Source organism: Schistocerca nitens, chromosome 4 (assembly GCF_023898315.1).
Source record: "Schistocerca nitens isolate TAMUIC-IGC-003100 chromosome 4, iqSchNite1.1, whole genome shotgun sequence".
NCBI lineage: Eukaryota > Metazoa > Arthropoda > Insecta > Orthoptera > Acrididae > Schistocerca > Schistocerca nitens.
In genome coordinates this window covers 15,605,500-15,626,656 of record NC_064617.1, presented here as the reverse complement: position 1 = coordinate 15,626,656, position 21,157 = coordinate 15,605,500, and the positions used below count along the sequence as shown (strand labels likewise).

The following is a 21,157-nucleotide window of genomic DNA, read 5'->3' as shown; positions in this document are numbered from 1 at the left end:
TAAAATCTGCTGCATCCCAGAATACTGACACATTAGTTCTTCATTTTGCTGAGAACTGGTCTATTGCTTTGCAGAACAAAATTCAACGTTACGACTGGCACGCATCACAGGTATCAATATTCACATGTGTTGCTCACTTTATTGGAACATCACACTGTTTTGCTGATGTCAGTGATGATCTCATTCATGACAATGCTAATGTGTGTTACGCTGTCAGCATGGTAGTTGATGACATAGCATTTGGAGGCACTTTCTAAAGATATATATGTCACTGATGGTGCAGCTTCTCGTTATAAAAACCACTTTCAGCTTTATGAGCTCGGTCAACACTGCAGTACACAGGGTGTATACGACCCGGGAGAAAACCGGGAAAAACTCGGGAATTTTTTAGAACTCTGGGAAGTTTTCATTGTTTTAGTTTTCAGTTAAATTTTTGTAGCTTAGACTAGTAAGAAACTATACTCTAATGAAGAATATTACTGCATTTCGCTACTGCAGAATAATACTGCAGCAATAAAACACGAACTAGAGAAAAAAGCGAATATAAAACTTAAGTTGCAAAAGAAATGCACCATATACAACAATAAAACACAGTCCTCATACAAGTGTCTGCCAACACCAAGATGTGTCAAAGGCTTTAGGAAGACTATGCAATGTTTAATAACAACAAATTGCCTCCATTGAGCGTGACGTCACAACTGTTTACCTTAGATTTGTTTGAACGGTTGCGAGAGAGCTTATGCGCATGTGCAGTTGAGTCGTGTATGAGAAGTACCTTCTCTCGCTTCTGGTTACAGAAGTGTGACAGTTAGCAATAGCAGCAAGCAGCCAGATGCTATCCGGAAAAATTTTACTGGTGCATCTAAGGTGCCAGATTCACATATGCACTAAAGGCCCGGAACTAGGGGTATGGGGCGAGGGCAAACGGGGTATCTACCACGGGTGGCAGTTTCAAGGGGGAGGGGGGAGGGGGGCAAATTCATATTATTGTGGAAAAAGACCTTGTTTCACAAAGCGCCTAGCATCCAGCGCACGTTGGTCTATCGATTACTCGTATGATTTTTAATGCATCTCTGTTGGTTTTTTAACATTTTTGATCAAATTCTAAGTTGATTTCTGAATGAATCGTAACTTGATTTTTGAATGCGTGCGTAGTGTATGTGATGTCTCTGCGACGGGAATCCCCGTCGTATCTAGAAATAAACTTACCTCCAGACAAAAGAGGACAGGGCTATACGAGCTGAGTGAATAGAGCCGAACGGTTAAATGGCAATCACTGTTTATGTGGTTGAGTGGGTCTGCAAATGATCAGCATTATTATAATTACTAGCGAATTCCATAGATTCAGACTACCAGAGTGGAAATAAACGACTAACAGGAATAACAGGCAACAAAGATTATGTATTGTCTTCTCCGAGTATCCAAGGAAATGAAATTTTGACAGAAAATTTTTGGCTAGACTGCTACACTACTAAGGGCCAGTTATACAGTCCCCAGATAGCAACCGCTAAAGTTCTATTCTGGGAGTCGCGTGGTAAACACGTTGTACGAACACGTAATAACGCCTAACCGTAGAATAAATGTGGGATAACTAAACCGGTGACTGTGACAGCATTAGTGAAGTTAACCAGAGAATAAGTTTTGACACTGGCAGGAATAGTTACAGAGTTAGTGATGACAAGGTTGTCCGTTAGAATGAGGAAGGAGAAGAAATGGGGACTCACAGAAAATACGGAAGAATATGACGATTCAAAATGTATATAAAAACTTCGTACTCCTACTTTTCAATCTCATGCTTCAGAAGCTAGAGAGTATGAATGAAATGTGAAACTGTTTCCTAACATAAACCTTTTTGCTTGTAGTGGGCCTAATATGCATTTGATATTGGTACTCCATGAATTATATTCTGTCGTGTTATAAAAATGACCATTTATGCCAAAACAGTATTGTTTATTTGGTGTGTGTAACAATTGGTGCCATATTAGCCAGGCCTATTTTGTTTTATCTAGCAGACAGTGATAAAATACACGTAATCAGATCAAGAAACCACACCAGTCTTGGGTACTATTTGTATTAACAAAGTTTCTAGTATTGGACAATGACATTTTATTTTTTCATGTAGCAAAATGTTGACAAACTTTGATGAAGTAATAGATTCTTTCCCAGAAAGAAAAGTACGCCATATAAAGCTGTGTCAAGATTAGAGAGAAAAAAAAGCTAGTACTTAAGGATTGAAGAAATGTGTACTGTCTTGCTTGTCTTTTGTTTTTATTCGTTTTATGTATCCTATTTTTAATTTTATGTCACACAAAACAGTTCTTAGCTAACAGGCAGTAAAGACTGCAAATTTTCTGAAGAGCTCTTGTTCTGCCGGTTACAAATAATCCCATTCAGTAGTAATTGCAAGATTCTTTAAAAGAGGGGCAGCATGTCAACCGGCCGACTGGGAGCAGGAGAGGCACCACAGGACAAAATATTGTACGTTTGAATTCCACAGAGCGAAATACAGAGACGTGTGATGGAAGAATGCTGTGTGAAGAGGCGTGGCACTGCACTTTGGCACACTTAAGACCAAATAACATGTATTAAGTTCCCTCGAACATATACGTTTTATGTAACAGACTTGTCAGAATGATGGGTGCTAAAAAATGAAGATATCTTTGAAAAGTCGATTTTTTAAATTTTTGGCGTGCTACCTCAAACGCTCGAGGGAGGGGAGTGCCACTATCTAATATTGCCCCGGTTCAGAAATATTGTAGATCCGGGGCTGATGCACAGAGCAATCTTGAGTTGTAGTGGGGAGGTGGTAGTCTCCAAGTGACCAGTGTTTACGTTAAGTGATTTTGCTGTTTCCTCTTCGTTTATTGCTCTCACGTCAAATGAAAACAGAACGGAGTTCTGTTGGCCGGGAGCTGTCAAGTGAATTAAAATACATTCACATTATTACGGAAGGGTAAAATATGTTATTAGTTTCAGACTGTATTTTGTTTTCACCTTTCTGACAGTCAAGCGTTGCAGAACAGTGAAGTTATTTTTGTCAGTTTGTTGTATCCAATTTATTTGAAACGAAGCGTTTAATTCAGCACTATTGGCTAGTTTCAACTGTTCGCTGCATTTCAAGTTCACGTTTTCATCTTCTAGCATGTATGGCATTATGCCATGATAAAGAACCTAAAATGAGATAATACAGTACTGATACTCCAAGAAAATTTACATCTGAATCTGGACATATGAGTGTGCACTTTAAGCCGAATTTATTATGGCTCACAAAATTCCCATGTTTTGTTTCTTTTATGACATAATGTAAGAGCTTTTAATGTTTTATACATACAAATGTACAGACTTCCTGCATCATCGTAGCTGCGCAAGCGCAGCGATGTCTGTTATCTGGCGCTCTCTGGCAAGTGCTGAAACGAACCTATTTCTAAGAGGTCGCGGGAAAATATTCTGAATAGTTGTATGAAAAGCGTTACTTTCAAAGTAAATTTCCTATTTCGCAAGATGAACTCTGTGCTCAAATGTCAGATGAATTTCTAAAATCACAGAGCGTTTGACTCTCATTCAAAAATATCAGATCTTTGAGGATGACCATTTAGAATATTTTCAAGCCCTAAAGATCAGACATTTATGTCATTGTTAAAAATTTTACTGGCACATTTGTGTGATCTATCTTAAAGTGTAACTCGCGCAAGAAAGATCAACTTTGTGTGACAGCATAGCTTCTCTTGCAGCTTATTAACCTTAGAGACCAATATTATATGTGAAAGCTTTGCTTTTCTTGTAGCAATACTATGTATATTAATTTAAAACATTACCTTTTCCTATTTGTGTGTTCGCGCTTATTAACAGTGATTTGCTATTGGCTGACTACATCATATGTCCTATCCTCTGAATATTCGCTGTCATCGGCTGGCGAGATCGCTTGACACGAGTTACGACTGGCTTACAAAAGCGCATCGCAATCTTGATTTCAATGTTTCGGAAAGTAACATCTGGTGGAATTCAAATTTATACTTTCGTAATACGAAAATATGCAGTGCACATGTTACTGCACATCAGACATCTTTCCAAAACGTGTTTTTTCCCCTGAGTTTCGTTTTTTAAGTGCTGGGAAATTCTACGCCGGTGTATAAAACCACTACCATTGAAAGGACTGATAAGTTTAACAGTTCCGAGGAAAAGTATACTGTTACTTAACACGGAAAAAATGTATTTTCATCTGGGAGAAAGTGTATTTTTAACCGGGAAATCTGGGAATTTTTTTTTCCTCGGCCACGTATACACCCTGAGTACAGGAATTAAGACAAAAATGTATATTTTCAGCAGTAGGTCATGGAAAATGTGCATATGATGGGGTAGGTCTCTGTAAACATCTTGCAACAAAAGTTAATCTCCAGCGTGAAGCTGTAGATGCTATAAGAGATGCTACTGATTTATACACACCATATGAACATGGGTAATAAATATGAAACTCTTAATTCTAAATGGAATCCTTCCTAAACACCCAGAATCCTAAACCACTCATCTGGTTCAGATTCATTGAAGACATCTTTGTGATCTGGATCGAGGGTTATGCCACCTCTCAGTACTACACAGAGATGGATAATTACATTCTCCGTCAGGGTTTTTACTACCTTTCGTCATGCCCCAAAATGAGAAATGTCGTGACCACTATCTTTCCCACCCCTCCCACAGTGGTATTCTGCCGTCTATCGAACCTACACAATATACTCTTCCATCCCTACACAGCCCCAATCCCAACTCCCCAACTCCTTACCTCTTAGCACATTACCCCTGTAATAGAGCTAGATGCAATACCTTTCCTGTATATCTTCCCATCACTACCTATTCTAGTCAGGTCACAAACATCACATAACCCGTCAAAGGCAGGGCTACCGATGAAATGAGTCATGTGGTCTACAAGCTGAGTTGCAATGACCATGCTGCATTCTACGTGGGCATGACAACCAACACGCTTTCTGTCTGCATGAGTGGCCACTAACGAACTGTTGCCAAGAAACAACTGGACCACCTCGATACTGAGCACGCCACTCAACATCACTTTCTTCATGTCAATGAATGCTTCACAGTCTGTGCCATATGGATACTTCCCACCAGCTTTTCAGAATGTGTAGGTCAGAGCTCACCCTGCAATATATCCTGTGTTTCCATAACCATCTTGGCCTTAACCATCATTAATCATTCTCCTCGCCCCTCTAGCCCCTTCCCTGTTCCAATTCCAGCACTAAACAGCCCTCTATTCCACCAATGCACCCAGTCTTTTTACCTCTCTCCTTTTCCACTACCCCCCCCCCCCCTCACCTCTGCTCTCTATCTAACCTCTTGACTGCACATAGTTGCCCTAACGTCTCTCCACCTCGACCGAGCATGCTCCCCAGCAGCACTTCACTGTCCTCCACCCTACCCTACTATCCCTCACCCTCCCTGATACCAATCGTTCCTGCAGCAGAAAACATGATCCCTCGCTCTTTAGGGTGCCCCGGCGAAAGACAGTCCCTTGGTGGTCACCGGAAGTTGCTGAAACAATTAAGGGGCATTGGAGAGCTCTACAGTGGCATAAGCAACACCCTTTTCCGCAGCACCTCATAGACTTTAAACAGCTCCGTGCTCATGTTCACCAACTTATCAAATGACAGAAGTAGGAGTGTTGGGAGAGATATGTCTTGACCATTGGGTGCCATATGTCACCTTCCCAAGTCTGGGCAAAGATTAAACATCTTTTCAGGTACCAGACCCCAGCAGGTGTTCCCGGGATTAACATAAATGGCGTGTTATCTACTAATCCAAACGCGATTCTGAGCACTATGCGTGAGCCTCTGCGTCAGAGAAATAACCCCCCCCACCTTTCGCTCTCTCAAATGGCGGCTGGAAGGGAAAGTCGTCTCATTTACTACACGCCACAGTGAATCCTATAACGCCCCATTTACGGAGCGGGAGCTCCTCAGTGCCTGCCCTGACAAAGCTCCTGGTCCAGATCAGATCAACAGTCAGATGATTAAACATCTCTCATCTGACTGCAAGCAACATCTCATCATCATCTTCAACTGGATCTGCTGCAGTGGCATGTTTCCATCGCAGTGGCGGGTGAGCACCATCATTCTGGTGCTCAGACTCAGTGAAAACCCACTTAATGTGGATATCTACCGGCCCATCAGCCTCACCAACGTTGTTTGTAAACTGCTGGAACTTATGGTGTGTCGGCGGTTGGATTGGGTCCTAGAGTCACGTGGTCTACTGGCTCCATGTCAGGGCGGTTTCCGCCAGGGTCGCTCTACCACTGGTAATCATGTGTCCCTAGAGTCTGACATCCAAACAGCCTTTTCCAGATGCCAACACTTGGTTGCCATTTTTTTGATTTATGAAAAGCTTATGACATAACCTGGCATCATCACATCCTTGCCACATTATATGAGTGGAGTCTGAGGCTCAATCCTGATTTTTATCCAGAATTTCCTATAGCTTCATACCTTCTGTGTCAAAGTTGGTGCCTCCCATAGTTACCTCCCCATATCCAGGAGAATGGGGTCCTGCAGTGCTCTGTATTGAGTGTCTCTGTATTTTTAGTGGCCATTAATGGTCTAGCAGCAGCTGTCGGGCCCTCCATCTCACCTTCTCTGTATGCAGACGACTTCTGCATTTCATACTGCTCCACCAGTACTGGTGTTGCTGAGCGGCACCTGCAGGGAGCCATCCAAAAGGTGCAGTCATGGGGGCTGGCCCACAGTTTCCAGTTTTCGGCCACAAAATTGTGTGTCATGCACTTCTGTCGGCGTCATATCGCTCATCCAAAGCAGAACTTTACCTTAATGACGATCCACTCACTGTAGTGGACACATATCGATTCTTAAGACTGGTTTTTGATGCCCGATTGACTTGGCTTCCTCGCCTTTGTCAGCTTAAGTGGAAGTGCTGACAGCACCTCAATGCTCTCCACTGCCTGAGCCACACCAACTGGGGTGCAAATTGCTGTACGCTGCTGAGGGTCTACAGAGCCCTTGTTCAATCCTGCCTTGAGTATGGGAGTGTGGTTTATGGTTCATCGGCACCCTCAGTGTTGTGTTTACTCAACCCAGTGCACCACTGTGGCGTTCGCCTAGCGAAAGGAGCTTTTAGGACTAGTCTGGTGACCAGTGTCCTTGTGGAAGGTGGAGTGTCTCCATTGCAGGTTAGGCGTGCACAACTGCTGGCCATTTATGTACCACACATTCGTAGTTCTCCTGCATATCTGAATCACCACCTCCTTTTCCCACCCATGGCAGTTCATCACCTGCATCAGCAGCCCAGGTCAGGGCTTCCAATTGCAATTCGTGTGCAACCCCTTCTTTCTGATTTGGAGTCCTTGTCTTTACCACCTATACTTGAGGTCCATTCACATACACTGCCACGGTGTACACCTAGGCCACAGCTTCGCCTGGGCCTTTCACACGGCCCTGAGGAGTCAGTTAACCCCACAGCTCTCCACTCGCTGCCACTTCCTTTCGATTCTTGACAAGCACCGAGGCCACGAAGTGGTTTACACCAATGGCTCGGTGGCTGATGCTCACGTCGGCTTTGCGTATGTCCACGGAGGACATACTGAGCAGCATTCCTTGACCAAAAGCTGCAGTGTTTCCACTGCTGAGCTGGTGGCTATATCTCACAGTCTCGAGCACATCCGTTCATGTCCCGAGGAATCGTTTGTCGTGTGTACTGACTCCTCGAGCAGCCTACAAGCTATCGACCAGTGCTACCCTCGGCATCCTTCGGTGTCGTCTGTCCACGAGTCAATCTGTGCCCTGGACCAGTCCCATCATTCAGTGGTGTTTGTGTGGACGCCAGGTCACGTTGGCATCCCAGGCGACAAACTTGTGGATAGGCTGGCCAAACAGGTTACACGGAAACCACTTCTGGAGATGGGCATCTCTGAACCTGACCTGCGTTCTGACTTACGCTGCAGTGTTTTTCGGCTTTGGGAGACGGAATGGCACAACAGTACACACAACAAACTGTGTGTCATTACGGAGACTACGAATGTGTTGAAGTTTTCCATGCGGGCCTCTCGCAGGGAATCAGTTGACCTCTGCTGGCTCTGCTTGGGTGACCCACGGTTACCTCTTGCGCCGTGACGACCCGCCCCAGTGTCAGTGCAGCGCCCGGTTGACAGTGGCCCATATCCCGGTGTACTGTCCAACTTTGACTGCCCAGCGATGAAATCTTGGGTTACTGGACTCGTTGCCGCTCATTTCATCTGATAGTGCCTCATTGACTGATTTAGTTTTACATTTTATTCGTGAGGGTGGGTTTTATCAGTTGATCTCAGTTTTAGGGCATGTCTGTTGTCTATCTGTGTCCTCCACCCTAGTTCTTTTAGGGTGGAGGTTTTAATGTGTTGCAGAGTGGCTGGCTTTTCATTTTTATTCTCGTGGTTGGCCAGCCACTGTTGTCTGCTTTCTTGTTTTACTCTCTTCTGTTTCTAGCATCTCTCTGTCTTCTTGTCCTCTTTTCTTCCTTTTAGTGATCCTTGCTCGTTTTGTGTTATCTGTCTTGTCTGTTTTATTGTTAACACTTGTGGCATTGTTTTATTAGGACCGATGACCTCGTAGTTTGGTCCCCCCTCCCCCTCCTCTTTTAAACCAACCAACCAACCTCCTTGCCCCAGCCTCCTCCTTACCCCCGCCCACATGCACTCTCATCATGCACTGGTGCTGCTGCTCACAGTGTGGCTACAGTTGTCCAAGACTGCAGTTATGTGTGTGTCAGTTGCGTTTCCGCATGCCTGTGTGTGTGTGTGTGTGTGTGTGTGTGTGTGTGTGTGTGTGTGTGTGTGTGTGTGTGTGTGTGTGTGTGGACAGGGTGGGGGTTGTGTGTCTGTCTGTCGTCTATGGCAACTTTCCTTTTCGCAATATTGTACAAATATTTTGACAGTTTAAGAATTTCATGCATTAATGTCAAAGCTGAGTATTAACAGTCCTTCCACTTTATCATTTCTCAAGACAGTTAATGCCCTGTGGCTATTCATATTTTCAAAACATAATTTTGAAATTCGCAAAAAGTTACAAATTTTCATAGTTTATTTTTCCAAAAAGAAAGAAAAAGAAAAAATGAAAAAACGTTTAGGAGTGTATATGAATTAATCATGTCTCATAATATTGGGAACAAAGTATTTATTGAAAATAAATTCAGATATCTCTCACTTTTGGTTTCTTCATTACAGTTCTTCAATTTTCCCTTTCGTTACAACATTTTTACAAATACTCTCATTTATAGAGGTCTGCAGTGTTTTAACAAATCATCAGAAAATCAAAAATTGTAGTTTTGGGGAGGTATCATGTGGAACTTCAACATACATTTTTTCAGGAAACTTTGAAATAGTAACACATTCACTCTTGACCTGTATGATTTGAATGAAATCACTCTGGAGTGTTTTCACCTCTGCTATCACTATTAGCTGCCCACCACATGGAGATGATGATGGGGCAGTACAGAATACAACTGCAGCCATTTTTTCAGTAGCTGATTCGGATATCACCTGTTCCTTGTGCCTGTCTATGATGAGACAGTGCCTTGGTGATCATCAGAAATTGCAGGGCTCTCCAGTGTCATAAGCTGCACCCATTGATGGAGCACCTCAATGCCTATAAATGGCTCTGTACCTGGGTATGCTGCATAATAAAATGATAACAAGAATGCTGGGAACAGTGCATTTCAACCATCGGACCACATACCTCCCCTTCGTCGGTTTGGGCAAAGGTCAGGCATCTCTACAGATACCAGACACCTGCAGGTGTACCTACTGTTACCTTGATGGTGCTGTCTGCACAGACCCAGATGCCATGGGTGGAGTGAAACCCATTGTTTTATTGTATGCCACCTGGAGCTGTACAATGCTCCATTCAGTAACTGGGAATATGTCAGTGTTCTAGCCCACTGCTCTAATACAGCCCCAGGGCCGGACCGCATCCACAACCAAATGATCAAGCACCTATCAGTGGATTGTTGATGTCATATCCTTGCTATCTTTAACCAAATCTGGAGTGAGGGAAGTTCCCATTGAATGGTGAGAAAGCATCAATACTGAAAATGGGTAAACACACTCTAAAGGTGGGCAGTTACCATCCAATTAGTCTCTCCAATGTTCCCTGTAAGTTGCTTGAATGCATGGTCTGCTGGTGTCTGTGTAGGTTCCATGAGTCTTGGGTTCTTCTTGCTCCATCCCAGGGTGATTTTGGCCAAGGCTGTTCCATTACTGATAATGTGGCTTACTTAGAGTTGTCATCCGAACAGCTTTGTTGCTACCTGACACGAGTGGGTTCTTTGGGGTCTGCTCCGAATTTTTATCCAGAACTTTGTGTTGCACCATACTTTCTGGATTCGAGTTGATACTTCCCACAGTACCCCTGTATCCAAGAGAATGGGGTCCCGCAGGGTTCTGTACCAAGTGACTCTCTCTTTCTAATAGCTATCGAAGCAGCAGCCATGGGGTCCTCACTATCACCCTCCTTGTATGATGAGGAGTTTTGCCCCCACTAGCACTCCTCTAGTGTGGGTGTCACTGAATATTCACTGAAAGGCACCATACAAAATGCACAGACATGTTCCCTCACCCATGGGTTTCGAACTTCAGCCCCCCCCCCCCCCCACCCCCCCCACCCCCCTCTTCCTCCAGGCTCACGTCATGCTCTTCAGTCAGCTTAGTACTGTTCACCCACTACCAGAACTTTATCTCGGTGACCAACTACACATTGTGGTGGACACCTGCCACATTTTAGGACTGCTCTTCAATGCTCAGTTGACGTGGTTTTCCCATCTCCACCACCTTAAACGAAAGTGCTGGCTGCACTTTAGTACACTTTGTTGCCCTGAGTAATACCAACTGGGGAGCACTACCCTTCTCCAGCTTTAGAAAGCCTTGATACAATCCCATCTTCGTTATGGGAGTCTGGCATACAGTTTGGCATTACCCTCAGCATTGCGGATACTCATATTACTGGGTTCATCTTGCGACTGGAGCCTTTCAAACTAGCCCTTGAACAGCTGGGGTCCCTCCATTGCAGATCAGGCACCAGCAACAGCTTGTCAATAGCAACAGCTACCCACATCACCAGCTCATCCAAGCATCTGAACTGCTGTCTCCTCATTCCAAACATGGGAATCCAGCTCCTGTAATGGCGGCCCACATCAGGTATTATGATCGCAATCTGCATCTGGTCTAGTTCCTCGGAATTCCAGTTGTTTCCTCTTCCACCTCCGCACCCACTCAGGCACGCCTCCAGTGGTGCATCCCTTTGCCACAGGTTCATCTTACCTATCACAAGGTCCAAAAGACTTGATTCCTCCCAAGGCCATCCACTACCAATTTTTATCCATCCTGGGAACATCCAAGTGCTCAGAAGTATTCTATACTGATGGCTTGATGGTTGCTGGTTATGTGGGCTTTGCTTATACTCACATGAGACATTGAATTGTGCTCCCTGCTGGATGGCTGTAGTGTTTTCGCTGCAGAGTTGGTAGCCATCTTTCGTACTCTTGAGCATATGTTCCTTCACTGGTGTGCTCCTTTCTCATCTGCAGTGATCCTTCGAGCAGTTTGCAACCTTTCGGCCAGTGTTACCCTTGCCATCCCTGCCTTCCAGGATTCCCTATATACCATTGAACAATGTGGATGCTTAGTGACCTTCATCTGGACCCCGGACCACATAGGCATCCCAGGGAATGAACTTGCTGATCCTGACTACCAGTAAACTGACTCTTGAGGTGACAGTCCAGAAACAGACCTCCGATCAGTATTACAACATCGTATATTAGGACTCTAGAATACAGAATGGCTTACTCTGACTTCACCGAACTAACTATGGGTGATAAAGGAGACTACAAATCTGTGAAGGTCCTCCATGCAGATTTCTCACAAGGACTCTACTGTCCTAAGCCTTCTGTACATCAGACATACTTGGTTGACTCACGGTCATCTCCTCCATCATGAAGACCCACATCACAGTCGACATGGTTCTTGCTTGATGGTGATCCAAATTTTGGTGGACATTCCCAACCTAGCCGCCCTGCGGCAGACTCTTAACTTCCCTGACTTGTTACCCCTGTTGTTAGGAGACAATGCCTCAGCGGCTGATTTAGTTTTGCATTTTATTCATGAAGGGAGCTTATACCATTCCCTTTAAGGGAGAGCCACTGAAATGCATCAGCCCATTGAGGAATTGGAAAACAATCTGTTGCCTCGACTGTTCCAACTGGGCTGTGGCTGTCTGAACTTTGTTGTCCAGCTCAGTCCTCTTACTCTTTTTCTCCCCCTCTTGCGTGGTTTGTTACACTTGTTCATCTTTCGTCTCACTGTGCTTCTCTTGCCCTCCTAGGCAATTTCTGAGTGGGGTACTCTGGTAAGTGGCGGAGGCTGTGAGATTTATGTCCCCTCATTGCACTCTGCTTTCGGGTGCTTCTGGCTGCTACCCAGATGGGGCACCTTGCCTCCTGTTCTTCTTCTTGTCCTTCATCTCACCTTTGTTGATCTTTCATAGAGCTTGAGGTTTTCTTCTTCTTCCTCGGCCTTTTGTGTGGTAGGTTATCTCTGATCTACAGTCATGTACACCTGTCTTTTCAAGGAAAAAGGAACTGATGACCTAGTAGTTTGGCCCCCTCTAACCATACGACCAACCATCCAGCCAGCGGAAGGAGCACATCATTGAAGACGTTGGAAATCATGGGGGACCTTTTTTTTTTTTTTTGCAATGAGTCAATCATCGTTCTCTCAGTCTGGGTCTGCTAAACACAAACAGAATGAGGCTAAAGATTAAATGAGTCTCCCACCTGGACCTCGGTACCTCACAGTGTCACATACCGAAGGAAGTCAGTCTTTTGCAAAAATCAATCTGTCTGTTCAGAAAGCTGTGATGCTCTAATTGCAGGCCCTTTGAAATCCTACACTTGATTACATAATGAGACATTGCTTCTGGAGAACACTTGTGATTTTCAAGGCCCACAACTGCTTACAGCTTCACTCCTCCACAGATATCCTGTTGGTGTTGAGGCCCATCGTATGCTGAATTCTTTGCCTGATGTTATTCACACTTGGCTGTTTGGTGGTCTGAGGGGAAATCCAACATTATCTCTCTGATCAGGGCATCACTGCATTCCTTCGCATAATGAGAGAGGCTGATGCACTCTTTTTCTCACATTTGATTGAATATTGCTACCAGTGTCAGTGTTACAACCACACTCACGTGTCCTGTCAAAACACTGCTAAATGTGTTACTTGTGGTATGCTCATAAGGGCGATAGCCAACCTGCTTCTCTCCGCTGTATCAGTTGTAATGATGACCATGCCGCCTCATCCCGTCGTGTGTGTGTGTGTGTGTGTGTGTGTGTGTGTGTGTGTGTGTGTGTGCTGCATGTTTCTCCTACAGCTTGAGAAAGGAATTACATTCCGAAAACCAGCAAAGCTTATGTTCCTGTATCTGTTGACAGTGCAGCGCTTCTGTCTTTTGCTGAGTCATCTCTTTATTCCTAAATAATTTGTCATTATCAACCAGAACTTTCCGTGCATTGTGATTTACAGGGATGAAGGAAATAGTTTATTGTTACAAGAGTTCTGGAAGGACTTCACTGCAAAATGATTGTGAAATTTAGAGCATGATCTTAGCAGTGGCACATTACGCAAGTCTGCTACAAACTGTTTTCTTTCTATGAAGCCATTTCAATTGAATATAATGAAAATTGCAGATATATTCATAAATTTGTAACTACTGCAATCTATTCTAATTCTGACTGAAAATGTGTATGGAAATGAGAAATGTGAATGCAGAAGATGTGCGCAGAAAAAAAAATACCTACTGCAGGCAGGAAATTTAACTTTCAGTGTCAGATCTGTAATAAGCAAGTCTGTCTTTCTGCACATCCATAGAGAAACAATGGTATTCATTCTTATACCTGAAAATAAGTAAAGAAATTTCAAGAAGACATTCTGTGTCTTATAACAAAGCACTGTCTTCAGTAGTTCATTGATTGTGTGGTAAGAATAACAACTGAATCAAAAGCATCAAACCCTGAGGGATTAACACAGACTTTTATATAGAAAACAAAGCATTTTATTCATAGGTAATATTTATGGGCATGTCCTGTACGACATGGGAAAAATTAGGATCAGTTACCCTGTTACACCTGTACTTAAGCTTCCTGCTCTGCGTCTGAAAACTTCACGCAGTTTCTTCAGGGATGTCTGCTTTCTCAATACAAAGCAATAACAAATCAGAGTCTGAGTAATTTCCTTGAATGTTCACGGTCTCTATGATAAAGAATAACACTGCATCCAACATGTATCCAAGTGCTATGAATTTTGCGAGCAGTATCTCAGGCACTGTATTGTACCATAGTATAAATTGCACGTTTGAATGTATATTTAGTGTTAAATAACAAATTAAGATTATCCTATATTTCAGTCCAATGAATATTTTTTTGTGTATCTCCAGTGTTCCTCAAACTGTGTTATGTTTAAATCTTGTGAAACCTTCTTTAAAATAACAAGAGGATGGGATTGCTGTATTTGGATGTGGAGCCCAATCGTACATCATGCCCTCGGCCCAGTCCTGGCTTTCAGTGGCCCTTGAGCATACCATAGTTATTGTTAATTTCCTATTTGCTGAGAATTTCGTATCTCTTGCAATGTATTTCATGTGCACACTTGGATGCTGCATAGTGACAGACTTTTGGAAAGTCAGCTTTTGGCTAAAAATGTCTTTGTCGAAAGTAGGCAGAACACACACACACACACACACACACACACACACACACACACACACACGCACGCACACACACCAACTTGCACACACATGACCACAGTCTCTACCAGCTGAAGCTAGACTGTGAACAGCAGCACTTGATGGGAGAGGCAACTGATTGGTGGGAGGAGGAGGAGGAGGAGGCTGGGGTGGGGTGGGGAAGGTGAAGTGTAGCAGGCGTGAGTGGGGACAATGAAGAGTTACTTGTGGGAGTGTAGAGGGACAAGGGGGACTGGGAGTAGGGCAGCTAGATGCAGTAAGGAGGTTAAACGGGAGGTGGTGGGAACAGAAAAGGAGAGAAGTAAAGAGGCTGAGTGTGCGTCGGTGGAACAGAGGACTGTGTGGTGCTGTAATGGGAACAAGGAAGGGGCTAAATGGATAAGGTCAGTGACTAACAAAGGTAACGAAGGTTGAGGCCAGAAGGGACACAGGAATGTAGGATATATTGCAGGGAGAGTTCCCACCTGCACAGTTCAGAAAAGGTGGTATTGCTGGGAAGCATCCAGATGGCATAGGCTGTGAAGCAGACATTGAAATGAAGGATGTCGTGTTGATTGCAACTTAGCTTGTAGATCACATGACTGGTTTGATGGGACAGGTGATGTTTGTGACTGGAGTGGGTTAGGTGGTGGTGGGAGAATGTGTGGGACAGGTCTGTCATCTAGGTCTGTTATGAGCCATGAGGCAAGGGTTGGGAGCACAGGTTGTGTATGGATGGACGAGGATGTTACGTAGGTGGTGGGTGGGCAGTGGAATACCACTGTGAGAAGGGGTGGGAAGGATACTGAGTAAGACACTTCTCATTTCAGGGCACGACGAGAGATAGTCAGAATCCTGCTGGAAAATGTAATCCAGTTGCTCCAGTCCCAGGTGGTACTGAGTCAAGAGAGGAATTCTCATCTATGGTTGGATGGTGGGATTTTGGTAGGTGGTGGGTACTGGAAAGATAAGGCAGATGTACTTCTTGTACAAGGTTGGGTGGGGAATTACAGTATGTGAAAGCAACATTGAGACGGTATGTTTTGAGAGAGACTGCTCATCACCACAGATGCAACGGCCATGGGTGGTTCATATCCCTGTAATAGACCTGGATGAAAGACCTGTCCCATACATTCTCCCATCACTGCCTACTCCAGTCTGGTCACAAACATCACCACCCCCCCAACACTACCTTGCTATCTCTTCCCCTTCCTGCACCAGCCGCCTCCTTAACCGCACCACCTGGTTGCCTCTCCCATCATGCACAGCTGCTCGAAGTCCGGCTTCAGTTGCCACAGACTGTGGTAGTGTGTGTGTGTGTGTGTGTGTGTGTGTGTGTGTGTGTGTGTGTGTGTGTGTGTGTTTTGTCTATTTTCGACAAAGCCCTTGATGGCCGAAAGCCCACTTTATGACTGACTTTTTGGTGTGCCTGTCTGTGACTCAGCATCTCCACTATATGCTGAGTGGCAACCATCCTTTTCTTAATATTGTTATATTCTATGTTGGATTTGTCTGTTGTACCTATTTGCTTGCAGCATATCCATACTATCAAATACAGTATTGTATTACACCACTGTAAGAAACATTCTTAGGCACTTGGTTCTGTGTTTTACTTCTGTGTTTCCCATGGATTTTCTTACTCAGTTATGTGCGTGTAAGATTTTCTGTATCAATGTACTTTGTTAAAAGTTTCTGTAAACGGTTTATATGAGCAATGCATTTGGTTACTGGTTGACAATGCAATCATCACTATTACTGCATCCATTTATTTATTGCCAACTTCTTTATGGCACTATATTGTGTTTTTTGTGTCTTACTTTTTTCATGTTCGATCTTTTAGGATTATACTTCATAATGGCATGTTGTTGTTGTGGTCTTCAGTCCAGGGAGTGGTTTGATGTTTATAAAGCCGTTCCAGCTACACCTGAAGATACGCGAGAGAGAGTTGTCAGAGCATGTGCTTCCATAAGTGCTGATGTGATAACGAATACCACTCAATCCGTGATAAGAAGATTGCAGCACTGCATTGATACTAATGGTCATCACTTCGACCACCTTCTGTAAATGGACGTTCGTGCCACCTTTGGACCTTCGTTGACCTTCAAAGACCTTACTGTTATACATCATTGGATTCGTCTCAATAGCCGCTACCAGAAAATAAGTAACAAACTATAGCATCCTATTAAAAAAAAAGTTGACCTTCATATCTCTGAGGTGATCGTACCCAGCAACAAAACACCATCATCATATTATGGCCCCCGCTGTCCCAAACTTTCAGGCTCCTATCATACTTTTGGAGCTATTCTAGGTGGCAATAGTGACTCACACTGTATAATGGTAAGACAGAGATTAAGGAATCAAGTTTTAAATTGTAAGACATTTCCAGGGGCAGATATGTACCCTGACCACAATTTATTGGTTATGAACTGTAGATTAAAACTGAAGAAACTGCAAAAAAGATAGGAATTTAAGTAGATGGGACGTGGATAAATTGAAAGAGCCAGAGGTTTTAGGGAGTTTCAAAAAGAGCATTGGGGAATGGTTGACAAGAACAGGGGGAAGAAATACAGTAGAAGAAGACTGGGTAACTTTGAGAGATGAAATAGTGAAGGCAGCAGAAGTTCAAGTAGGTAAAAAGACAAGGGCTAGTAGAAATCCTTAGGTAATAGAGGAGATATAGAATTTAATTTATGAAAGAAGAAAATATAAAAATGGAGTAAATGAAGCAGGCGAAAAGCAATACAAACAACTCAAAAATGTGATCGGTGGGAAGTTCAAAATGGCTAAGCAGTGATGGCTAGAGGACAGGTGTAATGGTGTAGAACCATATATCACTATGGGTATGATAGATACTGCCCACAGGAATATTAAAAAGACCTTTGGAGAAAACAAAACCATTTGTATGAGTCTTACGAGCTCAGACGGAAAACCAATCCTAACCAAAATTGGGAAAGCAGAAAGGTGGAAGGAGTATGTTGTTGTTGTTGTTGTTGTTGTTGTTGTTGTTGTGTCTTCAGTCAAGAGACTGGTTTGATGCACCTCTCCCTGCTACTCTATTATGTGCAAGCTTCGTCACCTCCGAATAATTACTGCAACATACATTCTTCTGAATCTGCTTAGTGTATTCATGTCTTGGTCTCCCTCTACGATTTTTACCCTCTACACTGCCTTCCAATACTAAATCGGTAATCCCTTGATGCCACAGAACATGTCCTACCAACCAATCCCTTCTTCTAGTCAAGCTGTGCAAGAATTCCTCTTCTCCCCTATTCTAGTCAGTACCACCTCATTAGTTAAGTGATGTATCTGTCACGTGAATTAAAACAAAGTGCAGACTCAGTAGGCATAAATTCTACATATAAATGGACAAGTGGAAAGTTCGAGAACAAAAGATGTCATAGTATTAGAAGTGTAGCTGAAAATCAATTTCTCATAATTGGCGATTCCATGTTGAAAAATGTCATAGTGCCAACCTGTGAAGTTGAAGTCCGCCCAGGAATTAGGTCCCATCAGCCCACTAACTATTGCAAAAATATCACAAATTCAAGATAAAACATTTAAATAGAAGTGAACAAAAATTACAAAGCCGTTTTCATTCTGTTGGGACAAATTCCTTCTGAGGATACAGCGAGGAGGATATTATTAACGAATCAAAAAATATAATCCAATCAGCCAGAAAAATTTACCCTGCTTCCAGGCTAGTGATCAGTGGAATCATAAACAGGTGGTTGGTGAGTGACAATTATAGCAATCAAATCAACTGCAGAATTAATGAGTGTTGTGACAAACTAGGTGCAATATTTATAAACTCAAATAAGTTTTTGGGCAAGGAATGTCTAACCAAGGATGGACTGCATCTAAACAGACTAGTTTCAATGACCTCCAGCAAAATGTTTATGGATGTTTGTAAAATCATTAAAACTAAGGGAAACTAATATTTACTGTAGGGGATGTAAAAGAAAAATGCCTGTTAGCTGAAAAGAAATCTGCTAAGGAGTGTCTACGAAAATGTACGCTTAATACCATTAAAAAAAGCAAAAGTTCTTATTTGATGCTCTGGAATATAAATGGCCGAAGTTCTAAATCTTCCAGCAGCCTAAGCTACAAACTTGATGAGTTACAAATTTTTCTCTCACAATGTAAAAAAATAAAAATTATTTGTTTACATGAACACTGGCTTAGCTCTAATACAGTAAATATTTTAAATAAAATTGGAAACTTCTGTGTTGCAAGCAGATATTGCAGGGAGGAAACATCTCATGGAGGTTGCTGCATACTCCTTGACTCTTCTATAAGCTATGAAGTGAAAGCTATGAAGTGAAAACAGATATTAATTGTTTAAATGAAGATCGCATATTCAAAAATTGTTGCATAGAGCTTAAAGACCTTAATATGTTGATCATTCCAATTTATAGAATTCCAGTAAAGGCTTTAGTCACGCCATGGACAGTGAAGGGGGAGGCGTGTTTATAGCGATAAGAAGTGCAATAGTATTGAAGGAAATTGATGGAGATCCGAAATGTGAAATGATTTGGGTGAAGGTCACGGATAAAGCAGTCTCAGACATGGTAATTGGATGTCTCTATAGGCCCTCTGGCTCAGCAGCTGTTGTGGCTGAGCACCTGAAGGATAATTTGGAAAATATTTCGAGTAGATTTCCCCACCATGTTATAGTTCTGGGTGGAGATTTTAATTTGCCAGATATAGACTGGGAGACTCAAACGTTCATAACGGGTGGCAGGGACAAAGAATCCAGTGAAATTTTTTTAAGTGCTTTATCTGAAAACTACCTTGAGCAGTTAAACAGAGAACCGACTCGTGGCGATAACATATTAGACCTTCTGGTGACAAACAGGCCCGAACTATTTGAAACAGTTAACGCAGAACAGGGAATCAGCAATCATAAAGCGGTTACGGCATCGATGATTTCAGCCGTAAATAGAAATATTAAAAAAGGTAGGAAGATTTTTCTGTTTAGCAAAAGTGACAAAAAGCAGATTACAGAGTACCTGACGGCTCAACGCAAAAGTTTTGTCTCAAGTACAGATAGTGTTGAGGATCAGTGGACAAAGTTCAAAACCATCGTACAATATGTGTTAGATGAGTATGTGCCAAGCAAGATTGTAAGAGATGGAAAAGAGCCACCATGGTACAATAACCGAGTTAGAAAACTGCTGCGGAAGCAAAGGGAAGGATAAAGCAAACATAAACATAGCCAAAGCCTTGCAGACGAACAAAAATTACGCAAAGCGAAATGTAGTGTGAGGAGGGCTATGCGAGAGGCATTCAATGAATTCGAAAGTAAAGTTCCATGTACTGACTTGGCAGAAAATCCTAAGAAATTTTGGTTTTATGTCAAAGCGGTAGGTGGATCAAAACAAAATGTCCAGACACTCTGTGACCAAAATGGTACTGAAACAGAGGATGACAGACTAAAGGCCGAAATACTAAATGTCTTTTTCCAAAGCTGTTTCACAGAGGAAGAGTGCACTGTAGTTCCTTCTCTAGATTGTTGCACAGATGACAAAATGGTAGATATCGAAATAGACGACAGAGCGATAGAGAAACAATTACAATCTCTCAAAAGAGGAATGGGATATCAGTTCGATTTTACACAGAGTACGCGAAGGAACTTGGCCCCCTTCTTGCAGCGGTGTACCGTAGGTCTCTAGAAGAGCGTAGCGTTCCAAAGGATTGGAAAAGGGCACAGGTCATTCCCGTTTTCAAGAAGGGACGTCGAACAGATGTGCAGAACTATAGACCTATATCTCTAACGTCGATAAGTTGTAGAATTTTGGAACATGTATTATGTTCGAGTATAATGACTTTTCTGGAAACTAGAAATCTACTCTGTAGGAATCAGCATGGGTTTCGAAAAATATGGTCGTGTGAAACCCAGCTCGCGCTATTTGTCCACGAGACTCAGAAGGCCATAGACACAGGTTCACAGGTAGATACCGTGTTTCTTGGCTTCCGCAAGGCGTTCGATACAGTCCCCCACAGTCGTTAAATGAAGAAGCATATGGACTATCAGACCAATTGTGTGATTGGATTGAGGAGTTCCTAGATAACAGAACGCAGCATGTCATTCTCAATGGAGAGAAGTCTTCCGAAGTAAGAGTAATTTCAGGTGTGCCGCAGGGGAGTGTCATAGGACCATTGCTATTCACAATATACATAAATGACCTGGTGGATGACATCGGAAGTTCACTGAGGCTTTTTGCAGATGATGCTGTGGTGTATCGAGAGGTTGTAACAATGGACAATTGTACTGCAATACAGGAGGATCTGCAGCGAATTGACACATGGTGCAGGGAATGGCAATTCAATCTCAATGTAGACAAGTGTAATGTGCTGCGAATACATAGAAAGATAGATCCCTTATCATTTAGCTA

The 21,157-nt window shown here is 43.0% G+C and overlaps 1 protein-coding gene across 3 annotated transcripts in view; it reads left to right on the top strand.

Annotated features, from left to right (window-relative positions):
* The window catches only part of LOC126253587 (activated CDC42 kinase 1), a 566,545-nt gene that overhangs the window by 259,872 nt on the left and 285,516 nt on the right, over positions 1 to 21,157 (top strand). The window lies entirely within an intron of this gene.